The sequence below is a fragment of the Pan paniscus genome, chromosome 8 (assembly GCF_029289425.2).
Source record: "Pan paniscus chromosome 8, NHGRI_mPanPan1-v2.0_pri, whole genome shotgun sequence".
Classification (NCBI taxonomy): domain Eukaryota; kingdom Metazoa; phylum Chordata; class Mammalia; order Primates; family Hominidae; genus Pan; species Pan paniscus.
The window spans coordinates 123,199,886-123,217,931 of record NC_073257.2 but is presented as its reverse complement, the minus strand read 5'-3'; positions in this window follow the sequence as shown (position 1 = coordinate 123,217,931).

The window sequence follows — 18,046 nt, the reverse complement described above, 5'->3', positions numbered from 1 at the left end:
ATTGGGAGGCTGACGCAGGCAAAACACTTAAGGTCAGGAGTTCGAGACCAGCCTGGCCAACATGGTGAAACCCTGTCTCTACTAAAAATACAAAAAAAAAAAAAGAAAAAAATTAGCCAGGCATCGTGGTGTGTGCCTATAATCCCAGCTACTCGGGAGGCTGAGGCAGGAGAACCACCTGAACCTAGGAAGTGGAGGTTGCAGTGAGCTGAGATTGTGCCATTGCACTCCAGCCTGGGTGAGATTGAGACTCTGTCAAAGAAAAAAATAAAAAAAGAAATCCAATTAGCTCGAACTGGTGAAAAAGTACACTACATTACATCCTTACCATGGAATCCTACTCAGCAGTAAGAAGGCAGGCAGTACTGATACACATAACAGCATGGATGAATCTCAGATGCATCATGCCAGGTGAAAGAAGCCATACTCAAAAAAACCGTATGGAAATCTTTTCAGATGGGCTTTGTCTTGCACAACAGAGGCTCAAAGGGATTAACGACTCCTGGGAGAGGTCAGAGCTCAACTTTCAAGGGACCCAGCTGCAGAGGTTATAGCTGGCAAGAAGAGGCGATATTCAAAATCAGTCAAAGATTTGGGTAAAACAAGGCCTTTTGCCCCATCCACCCTGGGCAGTCACAGAGCAGAATCTGGTGAATGAATCAGGCAGCAGTGCACACAGCCACACAGGACAGTCTTCTGCTACCATTAGCCCCATATTCATCCAGCTGACAAGCCCAGAACTAGAACTTTGCCTTGACTATAAGCTGTAACTTATCACGGTCAACAACAAATACCAAGAAAATCTTCTGAGCAAATAGATTTCTTTTTCCATCTCAGGACAACTGAAGCTATTTTTATTTGCGGTAATTTGAATTCAAAGTCAGCAGAGAAAAAGAAGGAAAAAAAGAGCCCCTTATTACCATTCACTGTTTAAAATGTATCAAAAATTATGAGAAATAATTCAACCATTTCAGCTAAAATAAGGCTAAGCTAGACCTTGGCTGCAGCCCAATAGGCCTGATGCCCTTAATCTGTTTTTTAAAAATCTCCTTTTCAAAGGAAACTTTGTTCTTGGCATCATTAGATTGTGCCAGTCCCTTGACCTGGCCTCAGCCCAGCACTTTACAAACACTAGGCTCCCAAGTGGAAACTGGCACTAAGCATGTGTGAGATAGGCTGCACCTATAGTCAACGCAGGAGAGTATCCATCTAGCATCTTTCATGGGTTGGTGATGAGCTGGGGGCAGTGCGAGATACAAGCCCTCAAGAACTTTATCCACTTCTTGCCTCATGCCTGGAATACTTTTCTCCAAAGAGAAAACAATGAAAGATGATATTAACCCAAGAGGTAAAATTCCTCACCAAGGTCAGAATATTGAGTTTAAAACCAATGGTTCCAAAGCTGTATTGTACTTCAGAATCACTCAGGGTGATGATTAAAAATTGAAACTCCTGGGCCTCCCCTGACCTACACACAGAAGTTCTGCATCTGTATGCCTGGGGTCTACCCTAAGAATCTGCATTTTTAACAAGCTTCCTGCCCATGCCAGTAATTCTGATGCTAATGGTCCTCAGACCACGTTTGTGACCATCCACGCACGAGTGCTTCTTCATGCAAGAGGACTACTGCCAAGAATGATCTGAGAAGGTCATGTAAAAAGGCCAAGCACCATAAGGGTAACTTAGAAGTGTTTCTCTTAATAAAGCAAATAAAACAAACCAGAGGACCTGTCATCATAAGGAAACAAGAAAACATCTCCCCCAGCCTCCGTTCTCATTTCCACCAATTTAAACATTCAAGTCCCCAGTCTCATCGCTTTGATGAAGATGTCCTGTGATATGGGAAAGGTCAGTCCCTGAGCCTGCAGCTAAGAAAACATTTGCACTAGGAACATGATAGCCAAGCCAGAGGCCAAGTGGAAGCCCCATAGGGCAAGTCTGTGGTTAGCAGATGCCACCGTTGGTTTGCTGCTGTATGGAGTGCCTCTTGGGTTTTGGCTTTAAATGAGAGAAGTCCCCAGGAGGCTCATGTAATGGTGGGAACAACAGTGGAAGTTCTCCACAGGCTCTGGGAGAGGCAGAGAAGTTTAGAGGGATGCCAAGATGACTCCCGAGGTCTCCAGCAGCCGTCTTCTAAGTCTCCATCAATTCACTGGATCAAACCACTCTCTCTTTTTTGCTTTGAGGTTCGCGTCACAACTAACTCATGAAAAATGGCAGGAAAATGATTTCTCCTTGAAAGCTGTCCTAACAGATCTCCATACCAAGGGAAGAAGGGAAAAACCAAGGAAATATTTCATGTGACAGTTAAATTCAAAAGAAGAGTGGCAATCTGGTAGTGTCTGTGCAGGTAAAGGAAATCTGAGCACATGTGGTTTCACTTATGAATATTTTAGGAGGATTTTGGATTCAGGCTATGTGAACTGCCAGTCCAAATGAATAATAATTATATGTATAAAATGCTTACACAAGGTCTGTCATGAACCAAACCCTCTATGGACCAGTGGATCTTAATTCCAGTTGCACTTTTGAATTACCTGGGAGCTTTTAAAATACTGATGACTGGATCTCACCTTCAAAGACTCTGACTTAACGAATCTGGGGTATGGCCTTGGCATCAGGAAAAATGTTGTTATCTCATTCAAATCATATAAGGTAAATATTCTAAATCCCAATTTACAGATGAGAAGCTAATATATTGATGGTTAAGATATTTTTCCAAAGTTATTCACCTACTATGTGAGTAACATAAAAAAAAAGATGCAAACCAGAGTCTTTTTGCTCTGGAGGTATTTAGATATCTGTCCCCAGTGGAAGTATGTAAATATCCCTGTTGGAGATATTTAGAAAAAGAGGGAATTAGGGATTGGGAATCAAAAAAGAAAATGAAGCATAGCAGATGTAGAAGTTTGGGAAATAAAGCCTTGTGAGAAATCAATTAAGGTGGGGAGAGTGAAGCGGGCCCTAAACTAGCCTTCCAGAAATTTCTATAAGTGAAGGAGCAAAGCAGAGGTCTCCTGTGAAGGTGTGAATTTTGTCTCCTGAATAGCTGTGGAACTTCTTTGCTTCTCCCCATCTCCACAGTGGCCATCCTACCCCAGGATACCATTTTCTCTCTCCTAAACTGCTTTAACCTACAGCATTTGGTTCCTTGCCACAGAAACACAACTATGTGGCTTAACCAAACAAAGGTCTGTATTTTCCAATAAATAAGGAGTCTAGAGGTAAGCTGTGTAGGGTGAGACACAAACTGCAATGTTCTCAGTGCTCCAGGAACCCTCTGGGTGCTTCCATGTGGGGATTTTTCTTTGTTCTTGCTCCATTGTGGATGTAAGATGCTTGCTCTACCTATAGTCTTAGTCATGTTCTTTTATTCACAAAAAAAGGGGGACATAAAGAAAGAATAGGTGGCATCTACATTAGGAGAGGCAAAACTTGATCAGAAATCTTTAGCATATTTCAGCTTATGTCTCATTGGTCAGATCCGTGTCACATGGCAATCTCTAGCTGCAAGGGAGTCTGAGTAGATACAGGCATACCTCGATGATATTGTGAGTTCTGTTCCAGACCACTGCAATAAAGTGAAGATTGCAATAAAGCAAATCACACAAGTTTTTTGGTTCTCCAGTGGATATAAAAGTAACATTTGTATTATACTGTAGTCTAGTAAATGTTCAATAGCATTACGTCTAAAAAAAAAAGCCATATATACATTAATTTTCAAAGTACTTTAAATGTTAAAAAATTCTAAAGATTATTTGAGCCTTCATTGAGTCATAATCTTTTTCCAGTGGAGCATCTTGCATCAAGGTTGATGACTACGGACTGATTGGGGTGGTCATTGCCAAGGTTGCTATAGCTGTGGAAAGTCCTTAAAATAAGACAAAAATAAAATCTGAAACACTGATTGACTCTTCCTTTCATGAAAGATTTCTCTGTAGCAACTGATTCTGTTTGATAACATTTGACCCACCGTAGAACTTGTTTCAAAACTGAAGTCAATCCTCTTAAATCCTGCCACTGCTTTATCAAGTAAGTTTATGTTATATTCCATGTCTTTTGCTGTCATTTCAATATTCACAGCATCTTCACCAGGAGTAGACTCACTTTCAAGAAACTACTTTCTTTGCTCATTCTTAAAAAGCAACACCTCGTCTGTTCAAGTTTTGTCATGAGATTGTAGCAATTCAGTCACAATTTCAGGCTTCACTTCTATTTCTCTATCTCCCTCTATTTCCACCACATCTACAATTACTTTCTCTACTGAAGTCTTAAACCCCTTGGAGTCATCCATTAGGGCTGGAATCAAAATTCTTCCAAACTTCTGTTAACATTGACCATTTGACCTCCTCCCATAAATCATGAATGTTTATAATGTCATCTAGGACAGAGAATCCTTTTCAGAAGGTTTTCAATTTTCTTTGCCCAGATCCATCAAAGGACTATCTGTGGCAGCTATAGCCTTACAAAATGTGTTTTTTCATTAAGACTTGAAAGTCAAAATTACTCCTTGATCCATAGACTGCAGAATGGATGTTGTATTAACAGGCATGAAAACAACATTCATCTCCTTGTACATCTTCATCAGAGCTCTTGGGTGACCAGGCACATTGTCAATGAGAAGTAATATTTTGAGAGGAATCTTTTTTTTCTGAGTAGGACTTAAAATATTCAGTAAACCATGCTATAAACAGATGTGCTGTCATCCAGGCTTTGTTGTTCCATTTATAGAGCACAGGCAGGGAAGATTTAGCATAATGTTCAAGGGCCCTAGGATTTTTGAAATGGTAAATGAACAATGGCTTTAACTCAAAGTCACCAGCTGCATTAGCCCCTAACAAGAGTCAGCCTGTCCTTTGAAGCTTTGCTGTCAGACATTTACTTATCTCTAGCTGGGAAAATCCTCTTCTTCCAACGGAAGACTGTTTCACATATGTTGAACATCTGTTGTTTATTGTAGCCACCTCCATCAATTATTTTAGCTCAATCCTCTGGATAACTTGCTGCAGCTTCTATATTAGCACTTGCTACTTCACCTTGTACTTTTATGTTATGAAGATGACTTCTTTCCCTTAGCCCCATGAAACAACCTCTGCTAACTTCATTCTTTCCTTTCTCAGCTTCCTACCTCTCTCAGCCTTCATAGAATTGGAAAGAGTCAGGGTCTTACTCTGGATTAGGCTTTGTCTTAAGGGAATGTTGGGACTAGTTTGATCTTTTATCCAGACCACTCAAACTTTCTCCTTATCAACATTAAGGCTGATTTTCTTTCTTATCATTGGTGTATTCACCGCAGCAGCACTTGAAATTTCCTTCAGGAACTTCTCCTTTGTATTCACAACTTGGCTGTTTGGCACAAGAGGCCTTGCTTTTGGCCTGTCTCAGCTTTCAACATACCTTCCTCACTAAGCTTAATCATTTTTAGCTTTTGATTTAAAGAGATGTGCAATTCTTCCTTTCACTTGAACACTCAGAGGCCATTGTAGGATTATTAGTTGACCTAATTTCAATATTCTGTGTCTCTGGGAATAGCAAGGTCTGAGGAGATGGAGGGAGACAGGGGAACAGCTCGTTGATGGAGCAGTCAGACACACACATTTATCCATTAAGTTCACTGTCTTATATGGGTGTAGTTCATGGTGCCCCAAAACAATCACAATACTAACATTAAAGATTCAGATTACTATAAAAGATATAACAGTAATGAAAAAGTTTAAAATATTGTGAGAGTTATCAAAATGTGGCAGAGACATGAAATGCGCACATGCTGTTAGAAAAATGGTGCTGATAGGCTGGACGCAGGGTTGCCACAAACCTTCAATTTGCAAAAATTGCAGTATCTCCAAAGCAAAATAAAACAAAGCTAAATAAAACAAGGTATGTCTATATTTTAGCAGAAACATTTTCACTCTGAAAAAGACCCCTGAGTTTTGGTTGGCGCTGTGGTTTGGCTGTGATTTGTCACTGCCAAAACTCATGTTAAATTTGATCCCCAATTGTTGGGCTGTGGGGCCTAACGGGAGGTAGGAAGGGAAGAAGGGAAGAAGGAAAGGGAGCAGATCCTTTCCTTCTTCCACATTTTATCTCAAATTTAACATCCTATCCATGACTTTCATGGCACCCCAGACTTGGTCCAATTCCCTGGTGTGATCTCAAAGCATCTTTGTTGTCATTCTTGCCACATTTTTTAAATTGTGCAAATCGTTATTTAAGGTGTGATTTTCTTCTTGCCATGTGACTTTCATGAAGTCATGGTCCTTGTCTGTTTCACTCACCACCATAGTCCTAGCTCAGTGCCTGACTCAAGGTAGGCACTTGATGTATTTTAAAAGAATAAATGGATGGAAAAATAAATGAATAAGAAAAACTAAGACAAAAAGATCTCAATAATCTCCCTAACTGCTTTAGGGAGCAGTTGTAGAAAGACCTACCTAGTAAAACTGACATAAATAGCCAAAGATTTTTTGTCTCAAGAATCCATGTGACTGTCTTCATGGGACTGTTGAACTCTAGGAGGGAGCTTCTAAGAAGTAGGAATTAATGCCTCCAAATCATAAGATCCTATAGAAATGCACAACCACATGAAGAACTAGACTCCTAAAAATCACATAACATGAATGTTTTCTGCAACAAAGCAAGATAATTTTGCAAATATCTTGTCAAACTATAAGAGAAGAGGATCTTGATATGTTCCTATTAAGCAAATGATAATGAAGGGAAATTCATTAACCATTCAGGATATATAAAATGTCACTGATATATTCTTTAGTGTGCAATTATTATTGGATTTTAATAAACATTTAAAATAAAATATAAGAATATTCTTAAATGTACTCCTGTCTTTGTTCTTACACTTCTGAACTCACCACCCACATCCCCCAGGTACTTATGCTCCTAAATAATTTATTCTACAAACAATGAAGGTCTCCATAAACTTAAGCCAAGGGCTGAAAGGAAACTACAGCATTTCTCCTGAAAAACTGAGATAAAGAAGAGTCAGAAGGTAATACTGTGAAGAGAGGGCCCCAAACCAGACACCACTTAGGCAACGCCAATAATTTATTTCAGATTGGATATACTGAGGTACTTTATTTAAAATTCAAAATTTTTAGTATATAGTTTGATGAATTTTTAAAGGTGTCTAGAGTTATGAATCGTCAAGATACAGAAGAGTTCCATCACCCCCAAGAAGCTCCGTCATACCCATTTGAATCAATTCTCTCAGGCCAACCCAGGCCCCGGGTAACCATTGATTTTCTTTCTATTGGTATAGTTTTGCCTTTTACAGACATTCATATAAATGGGATCATTTGGTACACAGTCTTTTTTATCTATTTTTTTCTAAATTTATAATGAATATTAAGGGATATCTATGTTGTTAAATGTATAACTTTTTGCCCTTTTTATTGCTGAATAGTATATCGCAGTATGGGTATATGATAATCTGTCTATACATTTAACTATTAATGGATATTTTAGTTTTTCCAGTTTTTTATGATAATGAATAAAGTTGCAAGGAACATCTAAGTAAAGTCTTTCTATGGACATATATTGTTATTTCTCTTGGGTGAATATATAGACATAGGATTGTTGGATCATGTAACAAATGTATATGTTTAGTATTATTTAAAAAAACTGCCAAACTCTTTCTCAAGGTTACTGTACCAATAACTGTACCACAAACACCATAAGCAATTACTGTACCATAAGCACCAGCAATGTAGGAGAGTTCTAGTTGCTCTAAAGCATAGTTAACACTTGGTATTGTCCATCTGCTAAAATTTTAGCCCTCCTGGTGAGTGCATAATAGTGCCTCAACATGGATTCACAATGCCTTTCTGCAATGACTTATGATGTTGAGCATCTTTTCATGCGCTTCTTAGACTTTCATATACAGTCTTTTGAGGAAATTTCTGTTATTGTATTCCCATTTCAATACAGTTGTTTTCCATTTCATTAATGAGTTGTAAAAGATCTCTATATATTTTAGACACAGTTCTTTATCAGATGTATGTTTTCAAGCATTTTCTCCCTATCTATGGCTTGAAATTTGAATATTTTATTATTTTTTTCTTAGGTCTGTGGTGCCTGGTTGTCAGCTGGACTGTAAGTGTGTTAACATTTTTATTCATTAAAGAAACCAAAGTTGGAATACTTCTATGTCTTCTGTGACTTCCATTGAATCTTTGAGGTGATACAAATTTCATCTTATCAAAATTAATGACTTATGGTCATTCATATTATTACTGTTAATGAGGGTTGGCCATGCATTATCCACTGCAGAAGTCATGCTTATTTGGGACTTATAGTACAGCAAAGTCTGGGACTATTATCAACCGAGGCCCTGACCACCTTGTACAGTAGGAATTTGGAACACTTAACAAAGATAGTTTGCAAAATGAATATTGCAAGTAATTGGTTTCAGGTTGCTGTTATTGCTCAAGCAGTTTCTTAAAATATTTATGAGTGTTAATAAAACATAATCTATGCTTTACATTCTGTAACAAAAGGGAAAGTGTTTTTTTTTAATTTTTTTTTTGAGAGCGAGGGAAAGGTTTTTTAATTATTATTTTCCATGAGTCATCTGCTCCTGGGAACATGAAGCCCACATTAAAATGAATATTGATACCTTTCAGTTACATGTACTTTGTTTTCCTTTAATTTTATTTTATTGTAGATTTGGGGGTACAAGTGCAGGTTTTTTACATGGGTACATTCCATACTGGTGGCAATTTGGCTTCTGGTGTAACCATTACTCAAATAGTGAACACAGTACACAGTAGATATTTTTTCAGCTCTCCCCACTCCCTTTGGAGTCTCCAGTGTCTACTATTTCCATCTTTATGTTCATATGTACCTATTGTTTAGCTCCCACTTATAAGTGACAACTTGCAGTACTTGATTTTCTGTTTCTGCGTTAGTTTACTTAGGATAATGGCCTCCAGCTGCATCCACATTGCTGCAAATGTCATTAATTCATTTTTTATGGCTGTGTAATATTCCATTATATAAATATATATATACACATAAATATATACATAAAAAAATATATATATAAATACACACACACACACACACACACACACACTTTTTTTTTTTTTTGAGACAGAGTCTCACTCTGGTCTCCCAGGGTGGAGTGCAGTGGTACAATCTTGGCTCACTGCAACCTCCACCTCCCAGGTTCAAGTGATTCTTCTGCCTCAGCCTCCCAAGTAGCTGGGATTACAGGCATGCACCACCACACCCAGCTAATTTTTGTATTTTTAGTACAGACAGCGTTTCACCATGTTGGCCAAGCTGGTCTCAAACTCCTGACTTCAAGTGATCCTCCCGCCTCGGCCTCCCAAAGTGCTGGGATTACAGGTGTGAACCACCACGCGTGGCCTCCACCTTTTCTTTATCCAGTCAACTCTTGATGGACACTTAAGTTGGTTATATGACTGTACCATTGTGAGTAGTGTTGGGGTGAACATACAAGTGCGGGTGTCTTTTTGATACAATGATTTCTTTTCCTTTGGGTAGACACCTGGTAGTAGGATTGCCAGGTAGAATGGTAGTTCTATTTTTAGTTCATTGAGAAATCTCCATACTGTTTTCCATAGAGGTTAAACTAATTTACATTTCCACCAATAGTGTATCAGTGTTCTCTTTTCTCCACATCCTCACCAACATCTGTTGTTTTTTGACTTTTTAATAATAGCCATTCTGACTGGTGTAAGATATCTCATTGTGGCTATAATTTGCCTTTTTTCTAATGATTAGTGATGTTGGGCATTTCTTTACGTGTTTGTTGGCTGCTTGTGTGTCTTCTTTTGAGAAATATCTATTCATATCCTTTGCACAGTTTTTAATGGAGTTTGCTTTTTGCTTGAAAATTTGTTTAAGTTTCTTATACATTCTGGATATTAGACCCTTGTCAGATGCATAGTTTGTAAATATTTTCTACCATTCTGTCTGTTCTGTTGATTGTTTCTTTTGCTGTGCAGAAGCTTTGAAATTTAATTAAGTCCTGTTTGTATATTTTTGTTTTGTTGTATTTGCTTTTGGGGTCTTCATCATAACTTCTTTGCCTAGGCCAATGTCCAGAAGAGTTTTTCCTAGGCTTATCTCTATGATTTTTATAGTTTCAGGTCATACATGTAAGTCTTTTATCCATCTTAATTTTCATATATACTAAGAGATAGGAGTCCAGTTTCATTCTTTTGCGTTTGGCTAGCCAATTTTCCCAGCACCATTTATTGAACAGGGTTTCCTTTCTGTTTTTTTTTTTTTTTTTTTTTTTGTCCTTTCTCGGTATTTTATTTTGTAAACAAAATATTTGCAAACTATGCATCTGACAAGGGTTTAATATCCAGAATCTGTAAGAAACTTAAATTTTCAAACAAAAAGCAAACAACTCCATTAAAAACTGGACAAAGGATATGAACAGATATTTCTCAAAATACAACACACAAGCATCCAGTAAACACATAAAGAAATGCTGGGTACAAGATCAGTTGGTTGTAGGTATGTAGCTTTATTTCTAGGTTCTCTGTTCTGTTCCATTGATATATGTGTCAATTTTTGTACCAATACTGTATTTTAGTTACTATAAGCTTGTAGTATAATTTGAAGTCAGGCAACTTGATGCTTCCAGTTTTGTTCTTATTGCTTAGGATTGCTTTCTCTATTCAGGTTCTTTTTTGGTTCCATATGAACTGTAGGATTGTTTTTTCTAATTCCGTGGAAAACAATGCTGGTAATTTGATAGGTATTACAGTGAGTCTGTAGATTGCTTTGGACATTATGGTCATTTTAACAATATTAATTCTCCCAATCCATGAGTATGGGATGTTTTTCCATTTTTTCATGCCATCTACCATTTCTTTCATTAGTGTTACATAGTTTTCTTTGTGGAGAACTTTTACCTAGTTGGTTAAATATATTCTTAGGTTTTACATTTTTTATGGCTGTCATAAATGAAACTGAGTTCTTAATTTGTTTCTCAGCTTGAATGTTATTGATGTATAGAAATGTTACTGACTTTCCTATGTTCATTTTATATCCTGCAACTTTACTTAAGTTGCTTATCAAATTTGGGGATCTTTTGGGAGTCTTTAGGGTTTTCTAGGTATACAATTATATCATCAACAAACAGAGATCATTTGACTTCCTCTTTTCCAATTTGGATGCCTTTTATTTCTTTCTTTTGACTGATTGCTCTAGCTAAGATTTTCAATACCTCTGTACCATGTTGAATAGCAGTGGTCAAAGAGGACATCCTTGTCTTGTTTGAATTCTTAGGGAGAATGCTTTCAACTTTTACCCATCAGTATGATGTTGGCTGTGGGTTTATTACTCTGAAGTATGTTCCTTTGATGCCTAGTTTGTTGAGGATTTTTTTTTTTTTGAGACGGAGTCTTGCACTGTTGCCCAGGCTGGAGTACAGTGGCACAACCTCGGCTCACTGCAAGCTCTGCCTCCCGGGTTCACGCCATTCTCCTGCCTCAGCCTCCCGAGTAGCTGGGACTATAGGCACCCGCCACCATGCCTGGCTAATTTTTTGTATTCTTAGTAGAGACAGGGTTTCACTGTGTTACCCAGGATGGTCTCGATCTCCTGACCTCATGATCCATCTGCCTCAGCCTCCCAAAGTGCTGGGATTACAGGTGTGAGCCACCGCGCCTGGCCGAGGATTTTTTTGTTATAAAGAGATGTTGGATTTTACTGAATGTCTTCTGAATTTATTGGGATATGATTTTTGTTTCTAGTTCTGTTTATGCAGTGAATCATGTTTATTAATTTGCATATGTTGAACCATCCTTGCAAGCGTGGAGTAAAACCCACTTGATTGTGATCTTTTTAATGTGCTGTTGCATTCAGTTTGCTGGTATTCTGTTGAGAATTTTTGCAGCTATGTTTATCAAGGATATTGGCCTTAGTTTTTTGTTGTTGTTGTTATGTCCTTCCCTGATTTTGGTACTAAGCTGATACTGGTTTCATAGAATGAGTTAGGAAGGAATCCATCCTTCTTGATTTTCTGGAATGGTTTCAGTAACACTGGCATCAGCTCGTCTTTGTATGTCTGGTAAAATTCATCTGTGAATCCATCTAGTCCTGGGCTTTTGCTGTTATTGTTGATGATTTTTTTACTACTGATTTGATTTCATTAATCATTATTGGTTTGTTCAGGATTTCTTTTTTTTCCTGGTTCAATCTTGGGCAGTTGTTTGTTTCCAGGATTTATCCATTTCCTCTAGGTTTTCTAATTTGTGTGGCTAGAGATGTTCATAGTATCTGATGGTCTTTTGCATTTCTGTAGTATCAGTTGTAATGTCACATTTATCATTTATGATTGTACTTATTTGGAATCTTTTCTCTTTTTTTCTTGGTTAAACTAGCTTGTGGTCTGTCAGTTTTGTTTATCCTTTCAAAGAACAAACTTCTTATTTCATTGATCCTTTGTATTTTTTTTTTGTCTCAATCTCATTATTCTCTGATTTTTATCCCTTTTCTTCTGCTAGTTTTGGATTTGGTTTGTTCTTATTTTTCTAGTTTCTTGAGGAATAACATTAGGTAGTTAATTTGAGATCTTTTAATCTTTATGATGTGGACATTTAATGCTATAAACTGTCCTCTAACCACTGCTTTTGCTAAATTCCAGAGACTTTGGTATGTTGTATTGCTATTTTTATTTGTATCAAATGGTTTGGTTTTTTTTCCTTAATTTTGTCTTTTACCTAAAGGCCATTCAGGAGCAAATTGTTTAGTTTCCATGTACTTGTGTAGTTTTGAGATTTCTTCTGGGTATTAATTTATAATTTTATTCCACTGTTCTCTGAGAATATCCTTCTTATCATTTCAATATATTTGAATTTATTGAGACTTGCTTTGTGGTCAAGCATTCTTAGTTGTAGAATTCTGTAGTTGTTGGATGAAATGTTCTATAAATGTCTATTGGTCCATTTAGACTATAGTCCAGTTTAACTTGAGTTTCTTTGATTTTCTGCCTCAGTGATCTGTCTAGTGATGTTAGTGAAGAGGTGAAGTGCCCCACTATTATTGTTTTGCTATCATCTGTTTTCTTAGGTCTAGTAGTACTTGTTTTATGAATCTGGGTGCTCCAGTGTTGGGTATATATACATTTACAACAATCCAATTTTCTTGTTGTATTGAACCTTTAATCATTATATAATGCCCTTCTTTGCTTTTTTTTAACCATCGTTAGTTTGAAGTCTGTCTTATCTGACATGAAGATGGCTATTCCTGCTCATTTTTGTTTTCCATTTGTGTGATATATCTTTTCTACTCCTTTGAGTCTATAGCTGTCTTTAGCCAGTAGGTGGGTCTCTTGTAGTCAGTAAGAGACTTTTTAATCCCATTTGCCACTCTGTATCTTTTAAGTGGAGCATTTAGGCCATTTACATTCAAGGTTAATATGGATATGTGAGGTTTTGTTCCTGTCATAGTGTTGATAGCTAGTTGCCTTGGAGTTTCAATTGTGTAATTGCTTTATAAGATCCGTGAGCTTTGTACGTACGTAATGATGATGAATATTGTCCTCTCATTTCCGTGTTTAGAACTCCTTTGAGTATTTCTTGTAGGACAGGTCTAGTGGTGATGAATTCCCTTAGTGTTTGTCTGGGAAAGGCAACTTCTTGCCTAGCTTTTTTTCTCCTTTAAGGAGTTTAAAAATGAGCCCCTAATCTCTTCCAGTAATAAAGCAGAAAACATGGGCATATTAATACAAACTGTATTGATGTCCATTATTATTTTTGCCCCACATTTAGGTGAGAAACAAAGCAGTGTTTTTAAAAATGGAAATCTTGCTGCCAAAAATGGCACAATGAACAGTAAAACAAGTTTCATGAAATATCAGGTCTATATCAGTACATATAGCTTCGCATAAAGATCAGCCATATTATTCTGCAATGTCTCAGCTTCTGGTCTAGTCAAATTGACTTATAGAGAAAACTCCTTTAAGGCTGAAGTTCTCTCATATTCCTCTACTAATGCATTGACATCTGTAACATCCCAAACAGAAAACAATTCTTGCAACAGTTCTTGGCTGATCAGTTCTTCTTGATCAGCAGATCAATTAGATTTTTAGCATTTAATAAACTTTTTTTTGAGGGTGGCAAGTTCAGAAATTCCTTTTTTTTTTTCTCCTGTCACGGTTTCTCATGGCCTTGGGCGAGGCTATACAATTTTGATTCACAACCATAGCCTTGCTGAGAATAGAATGATGTTTCTATAAAAGTCTCGTGGACATGTGAATTTCCTCCTATTCTCAGGGAACATGAATGAGGATAGTTAGATGCACTCACACCCATTTTCTTCAGTCAATGAGGCATTCCATCTGCGGTTTCTTCGGAGTGTAATCCCAGAGGTCTTTACAAACCTTCAACCTTGGGTCCAGTGTTTTTTCATCCATTTCCTGGAGGCTCCTCTCACTGCTGCTGCTCCTGCTGCCACTATTAGGACCACTACCATCACCCCCATGGCCATGCCTCCACTGCTGCCACCAGAAGCACCACTGTCCACACCAGCACCTGCATCCACAGCCATCCTCCTACTGCTGCTGCCAAGGCCCTCTCCTCTCCCATCAGTGGCTCAGGCTCTGGGACTGCTCCAGGTTCCCCTCAGTGCCATTTTGATTCCTAGAGGGAGCACTGCATATTTTAAACCATTCCCTCAAAAACCATCTGTTTTTAGTTTTGTTGAAATAAAATTTAGCAATTATTTTATAGTTTGTACTTTTTATATCATATCTAAGAAATCTTTACCTGACTCAAAGCCACAGATTTTCTTCTTGAAGTTTTATGATTTTAGCTTTTAATAATAAACCTAACAGCTTTTAGCTGTTATGTTTATAATACACTTTGTGTTAAACTTTGTGTATAGTGTGAGAGAAAGGTTGATGCTGATTTTTCCATATGAATATCCAATTTTTTCAACTATTTCAATTATTTGTTGAAAACCTGCTCCTCCCCTTTTGAATATACTTCAGCACCTTTGTCACAAACCTGTCAGCTATCTACATATGGGGGTTAATCATCTGATTCTCTTCTGGTCCATTGTGCTATATATCTATTTGTCAATTTGACATTGACTTAATTACTTTAACTATTGGTAAGTCTTAAAATCTGGTAGTGTGTATCCTATAGCTTTGTTCTTTTTCAAAATTATTTTGTCTGTTCTGAGTTTCCATTTAGTTTTTGAATCATTTTGTTAATTCCTACACAGATAAAAATCCTGTTGATATTTCTATTATAATTGTGTTGAGTCCATACACTAATTTAGTAGAGATGACACCATAACAACGTTGAGACTTATGGAGATTCATCATGTTCATATGCCAGATTTGTTTAGGTCTTCTTTAATTTCATTAACACTTTAGAGTTATTAGCAAACAGCTCTTATACGTATTTTATTAAAAAATTTCCCAAGTATTTTATGGTTTGGATATTACAAATGCTGCTATTTTTAAAATTTCAATATCCAGTTTTTTCATTATTAGAATATAGAAATGTAATTGATTTTTTTCTATTGCTTTCTGTGACCTTGCTAAACTCACTTATTAGTTCTAGTACTTCTGTTTTATTTATTGTTTGTAAATACCTTCGCATTTTCTACACAGACAACTGTGGGGATAAAAGCAGTTTTACTTCTCCCTTTCCAATAGATATGACCTTATTTATTTTTCTTGACTTATTGTGCTGGTCAAGAGCTCCAGTAAAATACTGAATAGATATGGTAAGAGTTGACACTTCTCTTATTCTCAAATTTAGAGAGAAATCATTGAGTCTGTAACTATTATGTTATAGATTAGACACTCTTCATCACACCTTAGTAGTGGGGCTACATTAACCCAAAAGACCCCTCAGGATATATCTTAAGAAAGCTTAAAAGCCAACCTTGTAAACATCAAGCTGATCCACAAGTGACTTAACAGCATGCCAGAAAAAAATCTCAACACTCAACAGTTTTTCATTTAGGGCTGAAGTGCTCTCTCTCATACTTTCAATTATTTGATAAACATGTATCATTGGATAGATTATTTAAGATATGAGTTACTGTTTGCTCTTCCCATATTTCCTATCCCGCCTCATTTTACATTTCAAGTCAGTCATTAAGTCCTCTTCCAATATTTCTGGAAAATGTATTTCCTGGGGAAAAAGTGTAAGATACGTAAAGTCAGTTGTTCATATCTTTTGTAAAAGCCTAAATCCATTGAAGAAAAGTGAGTGCATGGACAGAGAGGTGAGGAAGGAGACCAACAGAAAGGGAGAGAGAAATGCTTTCCCCAGACTGGAAAGTGGGAAGAGAACATGGATCCCAGGAACAGCAGAATCCCTCCTGCTGCTTCCTGGTGGAGCTGGTAAGACTTCAGAGGGGAAAGGGTCCTGTAGTCTATCTAAGGAGGTTGGTTCCAGGATCCTAGATTCTCAGCTTTACAAGGCTTCCTGAATACTTGACCTGGCCTAGAAATTACAAGTTGTGGGGCCTCAGAGAGTTAGGCAAGCTGGGACAATAAGGAAATCAAGAGTGAGCCCGATGGATCAAGATTAGGGGATCCACCCTCGTCCAAAGGCACCAAGTCTCCTAGATTCCTACATATCCTCAGGAAAGGGGTAGAAACTGGATGAATGAATAAATCTCCACTCTACCAGCTTTGGTACAGAGGGAAATTCAGTAGAAGAGTTGGACTGAAGTTGCTTTAGGAAAAAAAAATTATAATCTTAAATTCTATGGTTCTCAGAATCTTTCCAAGACTTGTGACCTATACTGGTTATGTAGGTACTGAAGATCTAGAAATGAGCAAGTTGGGTTTGGGAATTAAACTTAAAATCAATCTTTACATAGTAGCACTTTTCCAAACATCCACTAGCCTTGTTCAGATACAATATTTTGGTATAAATGTATGCTTATGTGGTTGGCCTAATGTGGAAATTCAGAGAGTGACAGTAACAATGTGGGGCCCATCCACTATGGACAACATTCCTGAGCAATACACAAAGCATTTTCTTTGGAATTTTATGAGAAATAAGGATTTGTTGTAAGGAACTGTGCCTGCACATCCAGAGACATCACTTTCCTCTGGAGATGCCTTTGAATGCCCTCTGCCCTGTACTAGTGGGGTGGGGTTCTAATCCTCCTTCCTGGGTAAGCATTAGGATCTCTTCTGTGCTGAGCTGGATAAATGCCTGTTCTACATCATTCAAAGGCTATTTCTTCTGGGAGTTATTTTCCTGTCCCCTCAATACTTCTCCTCCAGCATCTGGCCTAGCTGGTGCACACTGGATAAAATGACACTCGCCCTTGCTTCTCTGGGAATTTTAGTATTCTTTTGTTCACAGTGTTGTTAAATTAAATCAAGCCAAAAAGAGAGGACTGGTTGCCTCAAGGAATCCACAGGCAGTGAGCTACGTGACAGAAGAACAGGAATGCAGCTAGGACCTAAGACAGTCCGGAGTTGGAATCCTACATCCTCATGACCATCTCTGCTTTTTGCTTCTCTCTGTTACGTCTCGGCTTCTTCTCTTTCCTTCAGATCAACTTTCTGCACCTGATGGAATACATGAAGCCAATGGCATCCAAATGTTTTACACATAATTCTAACTACAACAGACCCTATTTTGTTGCTCTTTCCAGTCTTAACATTAAAAGTCCCAAGGAAATAATTTATTGGACCAACTTGGGTTATTGTGTCCACCACTAGATCAATAAGCTGTGCATGGAAGGATGCAACCAGCTAAGAAAATGACAGCTCCTGTGGGAATTATGCAGATAAAATGGGAGAATAGTGGGTGTCTGGGGGATGAGAGGACCACTAGTCAGGAGAAATGGAGTCCACGAGTGCTAGGCACATAAGGCAATCATTGTTGCCTACAAAGAGTTTCTGTAATAACAACACTTTTAAGACATGTTAAGTCAATAATAAATTCATCCTATTCATCAAGTACCAGTAGCCTGAAATACCTGCAAACACAAACACACACACACACAGAGAGAGAGAGAGAGACAGAGAGAGAAACAGGGGGAGAGAGAGAGAGAAAAAGAAGAT